This window comes from Talpa occidentalis, unplaced genomic scaffold (assembly GCF_014898055.3).
Source record: "Talpa occidentalis isolate TD23 unplaced genomic scaffold, MPIMG_talOcc4v2.1 talOcc4.11, whole genome shotgun sequence".
Lineage (NCBI taxonomy): Eukaryota > Metazoa > Chordata > Mammalia > Eulipotyphla > Talpidae > Talpa > Talpa occidentalis.
This window is the reverse complement of record NW_023601104.1, coordinates 5,829,969-5,843,533: the sequence shown is the minus strand read 5'-3', so window position 1 is coordinate 5,843,533 and position 13,565 is coordinate 5,829,969.

Genomic DNA, 13,565 nt, shown 5'->3' with positions numbered 1-13,565 from the left:
TCCCTATGTAATATTAATAAAAAGTTTGTTCTAATGAAAAAATAATGAATCTAAGAAAAGAACCATCACCTTATTAAAAAACAGAGCATCCCCAATTCCTGACTACTATGAAATTACTTATATTCTTGTGAACAAAAATCCATGGAATTGCATGTTCATATAATTCATCTAAACAGAATTATATGAACCTGTGTAAACACACAGGTCATCTGCTAAAGAAATCATAAGTCCTGTGGCACATTTCAAGTATTAAAAGGAAGATTACTGTTACTTTTATGCAACACTTCTTATATCAAAACAAGATTCTATATGTATCTATTTTTGACTAATTTGTTATTTGTTTACTTGTCTATATAATCTTAGCATTACATTTTTACTCCTCCATATGAGCAAAATATTTTTTAAAGATTTATGCAAATATTTAATTTTTGAAGATTTATGCATATAAGAACTGGGGTGACCTCACACCATGCACAAAAACCAACTCAAAATGGATTAAAGAACTAGACATAAGACCTGAAACCATAAAATACATAGAAGGAAATATAGGCGAAACACTACATGACATGCACCTCAAAGACATCTTTACAGACACATCACCCAAAGCAGTGATAGTAAAGGCAGAGATAAACAGCTGGGACTACATCAAATTAAAGAGCTTCTGCACAGCAAAAGAGACAATAACCAAAACAAAGAGAAACCCCACCCACTGGGAGAACATTTTTGCACACAACACGAATGATAAAGGACTGATCACAAAAATCTACAAAGAGCTGATGAGACTCAACAACAAAGAAAATAATCCTGTCAAAAAATGGGCAGAAGAGCTAAAAAGAAACTTCTCTGAAGAGGAAATGCAAATGGCCAACAGGCATATGAAAAAAATGTTCAACATCACTTGTCATCAGGGAAATGCAAATCAAAACTACCATGAGATACCATCTTACACCAGTGAGAATGGCACATATTAAAAAAACTATCAACAACAAATGTTGGCGAGGGTGTGGAGATAAAGGAACTCTCCTGCATTGCTGGTGGGAGTGCAAACTGGTCCAGCGGCTATGGAGAGCTGTGTGGAGATTTCTTGACCTGCTAAACATAGAGCTTCCATATGATCCAGCAATTCCACTTCTAGGTATTTACCCAAAGGACACAGAAACATTAATTCCAAAGGGCACTTGCATACCTATGTTTATAGCAGCACTATTTACAATAGCTAAGCTTTGGAAACAACCCAAATGCCCAAAACTAGATGACTGGATCAAGAAGATGTGGCCCATATACACAATGGAATATTACTCAGCAATCAAAAAAGATAAACACATGCAGTTTGCAGCAACATGGATGGCGCTGGAAGGGATCATGCTCAGCGAAATAAGTCAGAAAGAAAAAGAAAAATACCAGATGGTCTCACTCATAGCAGGAATTTAGAAAACCTAAATAAGGGACTAGGAAAAAAACAAATTAATACAAAGTAAAAATCAAAATCAACAGGCAACTATAAATCAGAGACACACTACAGGGGGAAGGGGTGGGGAGAGGAAGGACTAGGGTCAAAATAAGGGGGGGGGGTGCAATCGTGTGGGGAATATAACCAAAATGAAAATGTATACATTGTGCAAAAATGAAAAATGATATAAGAATTATATAAAAATATTTTAAAAAAGAAAAGAAAAAACGGGTGTAGGCCAGAGGTGCAGGGGTGAGAGGATTCACCAGAGACAGAGTGGGGAGCAGAAGAGGTGGATCTACTGAAATACACTGCTGAGGGGAGCAGCAGGCTAGACAGGAGAGGTCTGCTGTGCCATGTGGGATAGCTCCCTGGCTGGATATAGAACTCAGGCCACAATGGCTGGGAAGAGCTTGATAATGCTGAAACTTAACCCCTGCACCACCAGGGAGGCCCAGAGCAAAATATTTAAGTAAAAAAAAAGATATCTAAAAAGACAACTGCACACATGGGTGATGACAAAGCTAAAGTTATGATTCTTATTCATAAATACCCATCATGGCTATTCTTTCAGCGATTTCTGAAATTAGAGATGACTTCTTGCAATAATCCCATAAACTTCAAAAAACTCCCTAAAAAGATAACCAAGAAAAACATGGTCAAATCATTCACAGCTTTGGTACTAATTTCTTTATAATACTCCATCTTAGGGAAAATATTATTGAAAGGGAAAATAAGGGCACTGATCCACTGAATAGAAGACCCTAATTCAGGGCAGGAGGAAGGCAACAACTTTACTCTTTTCTAAGCCAGAAATGCAGGATGAAAATCCACTAAGAAATGGTCACATATTAAGGTGTTTATGAAAACTACACTGTATCAATTAACTCAATTGTAACAAAAAATGTCCATTAAAATTGTTGCCCCATAGAACTACTCTATTTGTTTATTAACTGGGTAAAACTAAAGGAGCTCTGCTCAGATTCTATGTTCTGAAAATTAAACTAATTTCCTCACTTCAGGGTATATACAGCTAGTTGCCTTTAGGATAGTCTTTTGTATTTTCTTTGGAGAGGCAAGAAACTTTCCAGCTAAAAATATACTTTGCCCAGCTCCATGACACTCTGATTACGTGGCCTAGTCTAGCTCTGAAACATAAGCAGACCTCTGCTGGGATTGACAGAATAGCTGCCTTTTCTGATACAGTCACCATCGCTCCAGATTGCCTCTTCACTCCTTTTTGTCTCACAGAATAGAAAAATGGAAGGAATGTAGGTTCCCAGTGGAATTACTGAACCACCCAGTGTTACCTACTCCCAAATATCCTATTGCTGAAAACAACACCCCATCTTTTAGGATAACAGAGGCAGTTGTTTTTACAGTCAAATTCATCCCTAAGAGGCTCCCTTTGACTGAGTTCTGACCATCCACAAATACCACATCAGGATAGTTATCAGTTTATCTATCACCAAAACTTACTTAAGTTTAAGTTTATCCTCCAGATTTCTGAGCAAACACACCTTAAAGTCATCTACTCTGCTGTGATAAACAGATGACCTGTTCAGAATTGTGTTCTCTGATATGTCACAAAGTTTTTATTTATTTCTCCATTCAACAAATACATACTGAATGCCTACTATGGGCTAATCAGTAGTGATACAATAGTGAACAAAATACATAAAATCCAAATATTATTAGAGCTTCTAACGAGTTTTCAGTCAAAAAAAATTCTGATTTCTTAGAAATAAACTCATTAATAGGAGAGGCATTGTCTGAATGCCCGTTGGTTAGCCTAATATCATATAGAAATCAAATCATCTCCCTATATAGGTTCACAAATATAGTTTTTAAGTGGAAAATATCACTAAAGGCATAATGAAGTTTAAAAGCAGGGGATCTTTGAATGAACACTACAATACCAAGTTTTTAAAAAGTCTTCTTAGCAAAGAGGTTTCAGATATTCACGGTTTTTACTTTTCTCCCTTTCACTGGCCTTAACTCTCACATTTATCTGAATAATATAGTGGGGCGGGAGGAAGACTGCCCATTCATACACTAAATAAAAAGTGAGTATGGAGGCAAGGGGGGGGGTGAGTGCACAAGAATCGCTTGCGTGTGTGCACGTGTATACATGTGTGTACCTCTATAGGTAGTATTTGAAGAGGGAACTTGCGAAGGATTTAACCAATCAGGCTCCCCAACTTTATGACAGCTTAAATTATCTACTCTGAGCTGTCAGTCTCCTACTTCTTGAGATGTGCCATGAGACTCTGGCATAGGTAGGCAGAGTTTCAGGGGTGTCTGAGGTTTAGGGACCATCATTCTTTGTTCATTTATGCAAAGACTGATTTTTTCCTTTGCCTTTTCCCCCATGGACACAGTATGCTTGGACTGATCCTGAGTGCTCCCCTGGCACCATAATGCATGAGTCTCTTATGGAGACAGCTGATTTTGGAAGAAGCACAATTTTTAATAACGCTGTGTAAATTATAAGGAACTGGAATGGAACCTAGGCATACAGTAAGTCATTCATGAATACAACTCAGAATACTCAAGGCTGGATGCACTATATTTTCCACCAGCTCGGCTCCCTGCTATGATTTAGATCTAATAGGACACACATGCTGTTTGTTTGTCTTTGTATTGGCAATATGCTTATAATGAATTGTATGGCTTCCATGAGCATACTAAGCATTGAATTAATTAATTCTGCTGTGTGGTGACACTAGCTTGTCCTATTCCAATGCAGAGTGTCAATGGTGTCAGAATTGTGCCCGAGCACAAAATATGAGTATGTGCACTTATGTTTGAATATAGACCTATGCATTTTTTATTATACTATTAAACGTGTGTACACACACACCTACATACAAATATATAGCTTGTTCTTTGAGTGGTCCATTCATATCCTACATGTTAGAGTAGTATATATGCCTCTATTTTCCCAGAAGACAATATATTGATTCCAAAATAAATTGATTTAGAGGTAAATTAACTGTTCATTCTCTTAACCTTCCAATCTGAAAGTTGCCATGTAAAAACCCTACCCTGCATGGTTTTGCAAGGGAGCCATACTTAAATAATCATGCCTGTCCTGTGGGCTTAACGGAGCATGAAGTCATGAATATTCTTTAGATCACAATGTTCTAATTTTTAAAAAATTATGGAAAAAATTCCAACTGTGAATTTTGTTGATGGTCTAATTAAAACATAATATTTTCTGTAAAGAATTTCATAGCAAGTCTAAAAGCAGGAGAGAAATTAGGGTGTACATGCTACCTTTCCCCACTCTTCATATTCATATAACTGAAGATCCACCTTTCTTGGGAGAGTGTCTTTAAAAACTGCAGGTATATATGTTTGTTTGTTTGTTTGTTTTTCTTGGTTTAAAAGAGAAAAACATGGCCTCCCTGGTGGCGCAGGCGGTTGAGTGCCACACTGTGAAGCTGTCTGCAGCCTCTGCAGCGCGGGTTTGATCTTGGCCAGCCAGTGAGAATCCCACATGGTGCAGCGGACCTCTCCTGTCTCTCCCGCTGCTCCCCTCAGCAGTGTATTTCGTCAGTCTGCCTGTTCTGTTCCCCGCTTTGTCTCCAGTGAATCCTCTCACCCTCCCATGTATCTGGCCTGTACCCCAGTTCTAGTATAAAAATAAAATCTTTAAATATATATATTTAAAAGAGAAAAGCACTAAATTTTGCTTTATGGCATTTAAGTATTTTGTCTCATTATCTTCCCTGGGGACACTACCTTTTCCCCCTCCTATTCCCCCCGCCCACAGAGTTCATGGTATTCTGATGTAAATCTTAGTCACTTCAATATATAGGTTATCCAGTCACAAATGACACATAAAATTTAGAAAGAGGTAAAACTCCTTTGTCATATCTAACATGTAAACAGAATCTTGACATGAGCAATTAATAATTCGCAACTCAGAAGAAGAGGTCAAAGGGTAGGTTACTTTTTCGAGCAGCAAAATATCAAATCCTAAGTAAGGACAGAGCACACCATCACGTTAGAGAGTATTTTTTTCTCTAGGGTTTTACATTTCTGTCATTATCATTGTTCTTGTTGAATCAGTTCATATTATTACAATCATTTCTCTCCCTGATTGGCATGAAGTGGTTTGGGGACTTCCTTCACATATGAATGTGTGCTCAGATAAGTATCAAAGACTATCAGTGCAGCCTAATATAGTCTGAATAAACCAAACTTCTAAACTTGTCCTTGTTTCTAAAAACAGATTAATATGATAAACTTTAAGAGTCAGTTCCTAGGTTCTCTTCATGTCATTAGGTCTGAACAAAAGGTCTGAGATAATTTACCTTAACACTAAAGGATGACATATACAAATAAACATTTTTTCAATTCAAATTCCATAGCGACCATAAAAATAAGAAATATATATATGAAATATATATATATATAGTTGAGAAATCAAAAAGTAGCATTAATGGCGTTTTTTTTCACACTTGGCAAATCAACACTTCTATGATCAAGTCAGAAAATGTCTCCAGTCATTATAAGTTTTTTTTTTTAACCACTTCACAGTAGAAAGGTCTTCAAAAGTTAGTCAGAATGTGGTCAAAAACCAACTTTTACTATAGACTGAAAATCTATCACTAACCATAGACTTTAAACTTTTACAGTTTTCTAATATGCCTACTTTTCGAATATGCCTACTATCATTTCATCTCATGAAAATCCTTCAAAATGTGACTATTCTGCTGGGAGTGTGGCACCTCAAGCAGCCGCTCTGACATTAAAACTGTTGATGTTTTATCTTCTTTGTATCCCTCACCACACAGAGGCCTGAGAGCTACTTGCCTGGAGCTAGGTCAGGGCAGATAAGCTTTCTGAGTCTGCTCACCAAGGTTGCTGTAAGCCCCATTTGGGCCCTCCTTCCCCGGCAATCAGTGGCTTCTTGTACCATTTCCACACTTGGAAATACTTCTCTCAGTACATGCCACAGGGACAGGAAAAAAATATGACTTTTGTCCCTTCTCTTAAAAATTTTCCTCCTGAGGGATGGAATACTTGCTACTGAGCAAAGTGAGTGAGGCTTTAAAAACTGGGTACTCTTCAACAATCAGATATTGCTAGCTGAAAGTTTATTTTCAAAATTGCTAGTAATAACACCAATGGTAATGGTAAAAATGAAAACTAGCTATTATTTGGAGCTCTAAGTCCGTGATTTCTAGACATTCACATTTCATGAACCTGAAAATCAATAATAAAACAATGGGGAAATTGAGAGTTGCCAACTTTCACATTCTCAAGCGAGGTGTTTTGAATAAACAATTTACTATCCTTTACTACCTTTGTAACATGAAGAGACAATGCCATACTGAAGTAGTAAGAAGAATCTCTGAAGATGCAGTCTCCTAGTAAACTGAATAAATTTGACTTAATAAATGTTCACTACTTTTCTTTTTGTTTTCGCCAGTCCAATAATGTCACCAACTGGCAACAACTGATACATATCCAAAATATAAGCATCTATCCAATAAGCAGAAAGGTGTGTTTTCAATTTTGGCTATATTTTCCATCATTCTTTTTGTATTTAAATATTGTATCAGTGCTTTGGAGCCTAAACATTTTGATTACAGTGGTTCAGCAACATCTTGTTTCTCAAAAATAGAGACCTTTACTTCGGAATATACTTGTTCAGTGCTTTTGTTTTGTAGATAACAAAATCAAAGGCCAGAAGGGCCCAATTTCTAAATAGCACACAATTTCCCTTAACTACAGGTGTCGGCCTCCACCTGTCTACAGTCAGATGGTTGTCTCTCCAATTTGTATTCAACATTTGAGTATCTAGTAGGTATCAGATACATTTGTGTTATTTTGATTATGTTTAAGGCTCAGTTTACCTTTTAGGGTGGAAATTAGCAGTCTCATTATACAGATAAGAAAAATAAAATCAATATGCACCTAACTCAAGGTCTTACTGATAGGAAGTGATAGAGTGACCATTCAGTGAGATCTCCAAGGTAAATATTTTTATGCGTTACCATACAATGAACCAGCATTTGTTAAGTGGCTCTATGAACCCAGCACTGACTAGCGCTACAGTATTTGCCAGCTAGGCTGAGCTCTCAGGGCTATGATGAGAAGAAAAGCTTTAATTACTCTCTTCTATTTGTTATTAGGAGGAAAGTGGGAAAAAAATCTACCTTAGTAGGATCAATCCAATTTGGAACCTGCCCAGGAATACAGGGTGAGTCAGGTGGGTGGCCCCTGCAGACCCTGGCACACAGGCTCTCGGCCTCTTGATTCCCGGCCATAATGATAGCTCCTTCCTACAATTTGGCTTTATTTCCTGTCTCTGGTTAATTTTTCAGTAGTACTTCATGATAGCCACTCTATTTATGGACAAAATTATGATTTATTTTATATCACTACTTATATTTTCAAATCCTCAGACAACGCACCTCACTCTCCTCGCCCCAGTGCCAGCCTCTGCTTAAGTCCCATTTCCTCTGAAGGACAAAGAGCAAGACCACATTGTGTTCAGTGCTGTCCTTTAAAGCAGAAGAAACTCAGAAATTGATGACTTTTGTTTTGGCTCAAAGAGCCAGGAATAGACAACTTATGGACTAGGCGGAGTTTGTCTCAAAGCTTATTGTAACGTTTTCCTTTGATTTCTTTTCTCCTCTTTTTCTTACCCTCTTTTATCCCTACACATGCAGCCAGCCCAAAACAAACTCACCCCTTAATACTTCCTGCTAGATAATCTTTGAAAGCACTTACTGGAATATCAGTCTTCCCTTTGATTAAACCTTACTTCCCTTCTGTGCTCTGCTCTCAGCTACATGTCACCTGTCACAGAAGTTGACCTGATAAACTAATTAGCCATTAGAATAGATAATTCATTCATTTCTTAACAGAATCATTAGGTTATAACTGAAGATATTTGCAGGCACAAGACTTGAATATATTCACTTAAGTTTCAGTAAACACTTGAGTACACATTGTGATTTTCCACTTTTTACTATTAAGTTTTTATAATTCAATAAACTCAATGATCCACAAAATTCATTTAAAGTAGTATTTGGTTTCCCCCTTTATTACATTTACACATCTGTTAATCAAAGCTTCATGTCATCATGAAGTAACCATTATTTAATCTTACTGAACTGGTAGAATTCAAGTAAAAGGCAAAGAAACACATATTTTTAAGTAGCCTGTGCAGCCTTATTACTGTGTATGGATAATTTCCTTTGACTTCTTAGGAATATTGACTTGTAAATGCATGAATTCCCCAATATTATCATCCCTAGACCAAGCTGAGGAGCTGAGGTGTACAACCACTGAACACTCACTGTACACTGAGCCTTGTGCAAGGTACTCAAAATATAAACTAAATAAAACAAAGCTTCCTTGACATGCTCAGGGTCTTCTTTCTGACATGGAAAACCTTGGATTTTGCGGACACAATACCTGCATGGATTTATCTTCTCCCCCATATTTATTCTTTCCATTCTCCTTTCTATTGTTTCCTCATTCTTCCTTTGTTGATATTAGCCACATGATCCTGTGTCCCTCAGTCTGACACACAGTAGTGGATGGAGTGAGACAGTTACCTTCACCTTCCCTCTTGCCGATTAGCAGACTCAGCTAAGCATCCATATCCTTGCCATGCTTGGAGTGGGCTTGGCTTTGTGTCCCAGGGCAAGCCGTAAGGACTACTAGCAAAGGCAAACCAGTTCTCCCCTCAACTTCATGTTGTTAGGCTGCCACTCCCTCTCCTCAATGCTTGGTTAACCACTAGGAGAGAAATCACAGTATCACCACTGCATTATTGTCAGCCATGAAGTCAACTGCCACCAACTGTTCCCTCTTCTCATCCTTTGTCACCCTTACCTCTGACTCTGAGGCCTGCTCTGATCAAATCATGATGAGTTTAAGAGGAAGTATTAAAAGGGGCAGTGGGAGTGGGTAGAACCAATTTTTTCTATATTTTTTATGTTTTCTTCAACACATATTGTCAATATGGCTAGTCCATGGACATACATAAACCAATCAACCACCTAGGACTCTCCTCAGAAGAGTCTAAAACACTGTTATCTGGGCCTCCCTGGTGGCGCAAGGGGTTAAGCACAGCACTATGAAGCTGTCCACAGCCTCTGCAGCATGAGTTCGATCCTGGCCGGCCAGGGAGCAACCCACATGGCGCTGCAGACTTCTGTCTCACCCCCTGCTCCCCTCAGCAGTTTATCTCAGTCAGTCTGCCTATTCTGTTCCCCACTCTGTCTCTGGTGAAACCCCCAGCACCTCTGGCCTGTACCCCAGTTCTAGTATGCTATCGGGTAAGGTAAAAAGTATCAGGCTTTTCTGCCCTCCCACCATTAGGATAGATGAGGAACCCTGCGGTCCTGAATGCATGCCTGATGGCGGGCACCTGGAGTGGGGTGTGGGCATAGGTAGATGGGATTCACCTGGGCTAAGACTGGGCTTTTAAGGGCGGCGTCACGGGGACACCGTAGAAGCAGAGAAAGCCGAGACAGAAGTAGAACGAGAAGAAGCCGAGAGAGAAGCAGAGAGAACGCCTGAGAGCCCAGAAAGAGTGAAGACTTACTGGGGGCTGGGAGGCCTGCCAGCCTCCCGGCCCCCCAGCACCCCTGCCTGCTGTGTACCAGGTAAATCCCAATAAAAACCCGAAAAGCCACTGAGGGCTCCAGGACTCTCTTCTCCATTACCCAGTCCGTCTGCTGGATCAGAAAACCTGCTCCGTGTCATTTCTGCACCTACATATGCATAAATAAATAAATCTTAAAAAAATGAAACACGTATCCTTCCATATTTTAAGCACTGTGCATATCAGGTACTTCCTGCCTATCAGGGGCTCCAGCAGTTGCTCCCAAGGTGAAAATTAACAAGGCAGAAAAATGTAAGAGAAAGATCACTCACCTAAAGTTGAACCGGTCTCTGCATTTGGCCCAGCTGTTCACTTTTGAGCTAAAAGACTTAGGGCAAGTTTTAACTCTCTCTATATTTTACTTACGTGAAAAGCAGCAACAATAACAGTTACTTACCTCCCAAAGATTTATGAGAATTAAATGCCATGGTGTATGAAAGTATTTATCAATACTGGCCCACAGTGAGTGCTAGTGGATTTCATCTATTATTATTATTAAAGGGGAAATGAAAATATTAAGTATTGAAACTTTTAAAAATGGATGAATTCTTATAGTTCTATAGTCAGAGAAGTATCAGGTTTGAAGTTATTGCTTGAGAGTTAAACAAAGGTTAGGTGAAAAAAAAACAAACAGATTAAGGAGGATAAAGCCACAAGGCAGGGAAGTTTAAAATACAGACCCTCGGACTTTGGTGTATCTCTTTTATGGATGATTTTTGTTGACTTTATTTATCATTTTAAATATCTTAATGTGTTTTAAATGGAATAAAAATAGACAACACTTGTTTTAGAAAGAAGTGTTCAGGAATCACTGAATGGTATGTCAAGAGACTTTTCCTTGCACATAATTCAAATGAAGGTAAAATTAGTAATGACTCTAAGACAGGCCAAGACTTCCAACTTTCACCCGTTGGTAGTCAAGTCACTAAACTCCCTTATTGGGTTAGCAAGAACTTGAAAGTTATAATCATGGAATTTGAATGCTGTATTAGTTTCCTTCTTCTTCTACAAGAAGTTACCACGAACTTAATGACTTCAACAACACAAACTAACATTTTGGAAGTGAGACGTGTGAAATGGGTTTCCCTTGGTTAAAATCAAGATAATAACAGGGTATAGGGAAGAATTCATTTTCTTACCTTTTCCAGCTTCTAGAGACTCCTTCCACCTTCACAGCTAGTCAAGTCTCTCGCACTCCACCTCTGACACTGGCGTTTCTGCTTCCCCTTTCCTTGTGATTACATTGGCTACACCTGGATAATCCAAGCAATCTGCTCCGATCAAGGTCAGCTGATGAACAAGCACTATTCCACCTAGAACCTTAATTCCCCTTTGCCACATAATCTGACTTGTTCAGGGGTTCTAGGGACCGGGGTGTAGTAATTTGGGGAAGACCATTATTCTGATTACCAAAGAGTGTACTGACTGCACTCTGCTTCAGCTTGTCCAGTTTGCAGAACTCATACAGAACAGAGTCAAATTTTGCATGTCCTTATAGTTGTGGAATTAATTAATACTATTAGTGGAGATCACTTCTGAAGTCCAGTTAGAAAGCAGTTCTTAGTAACAATCTAGAGAAAATGATTAACTTCTATGCAACTGAAATGATAATCTCATTTGAAATGAGAATCACATCTACTTCATATTGTGAGAATTAAATGATTATGTAAAGAACTTAGGATGATAAAAACGAGCACATCATAGATTTAGTTCTTATGATTAGCCAATTTTGTGATCTATATAACTCTTAAGTTTATAGGTAGTTTCACATATTCATCAGTCATTATCAAATTCATCCATTTATCTAATTCATTCATTGATTTAATAACATTTACTGAACATGCATTGGGAAGAAAATTACATGTTAACACATAAATAACAAAATGCCATCCAGTTGTGTGGCACTTTGCATTTTCATGCCTTTATCTTATCTGACCCTAATTAGAAGTTGGAGGGTAAGTGAATTCATCAGGCTTTTATGCTGCTGGCCTCTGGCTATCACATGTGGCCTTGAATGCAGGAGGCGCTTGGGAGCGTGGGCCCTGGGCAGGCATGCCTGATGGTGGATGCATCGAGTATGGCATGAGCATGCATAGGTGGGCCCACCTGACCCTGGAGGCTGAGGTTATCAGGACAGTGTCACTTGGTTGAACAGCTGCGGGCAGGGAATGGCTACAAGAGGATAGAGAATGAGAGGGAGAGACCGCAAGACATCTCCAGAGAAAGCCCAGAGGAAAAGCGCATAGAGATTTATTTGCAGGGGGTGCTGTCTCCCTGCTGGCCTGTTTCCCCTGTGTATTATTTAAAAACCTGTGGGGATGATGCCAAGGGCTCCAAGGTTCTCTTTTAAGCTGCCTGAACTGACAGTGAGCCTATCCGGCCTGGGATGGTTGCAGAACGGAACAGTCCTGCCCTTAGGAACATAAAGACTCCTTGAGAAAACAACAGGTTACATAAAAATCAGCTAACCAGCACAGACATGCAATTGAAGCTTAGAAGTGCGGAGGATGGATGCTTCATCAGTTCCTGAGATTCAGTCAGACCAGGCACGTGGAATGGGGAAAATCACCAGGGAGTGACCCACGTACACCATCTCAGCCTACATGGGGCCTCATACAGGGCCATGACGTCCAGGCTGAGCAGGTTAATGAGGTTCCAACAGTTCAAGAGGAAAAGGACGACAGCAACAGAGGTAAGCGAAGCAGGAAGGAACGCGTGGTGTGGAGGCTATAGTACCTTCCCAAGCATTACACGTGAAGACACGCCAGAGGGATTGCAACTCCTCCACCAAAGAGTTAAAACCACTCTACGAATGTCCCTGTTTATACTTCTTCCAAATAAGAAGTGGTAGACAACCCCGAAACAAAACTATTCGTGTAAAATTCCTCAGGCTGTGACCCGAACAAATGTTACAGGGCAAGCACTGTGTCTCTTTTCCCAGACTTGATATTTTGATCCATGTTCACTTACTGCTTTGTGTGTTGCTCATTGATTTGACAGTCATTTCATACTTCAGAGGACAGGGTCGGGGGAGTTTGGAGGTATTCCCCAAGACGGTGAGAAGAACAATACAAAATAGGCAGCACGGGAAACCCCAAAAAGACACAGCAAAGGAGGGCGCAAGAGCAGAATTTCAGCTTGAGTATTCCATTCCTTCTACAAATCTCGAGTCTGGTTGCCCATCGGGAGCTTTGTTTCCAGGTGGATTTCTGGGACGAGAAAGCCACCATTTGCTCACTTTACCCTGGGGCCACCCAGCTGCCAAGTGTCAGCTGAACAGAGGTGCATCAGAGGCCTGCAGTCAAAAGGCAGCAGGATGGCCAATTGCCATCAATTTCTGCAGCAAGTCTGGCATCTTGGCATCTTTCTTCTCTCCCCTCCCCCAGGTTAGTGGCTGAGACCCTCCGTCTTAAAAGCTGCTTATCCTACCAACTTCAGCTGCCGCCCTCCTCTCCTTACACCACCCTACTGTCTTTC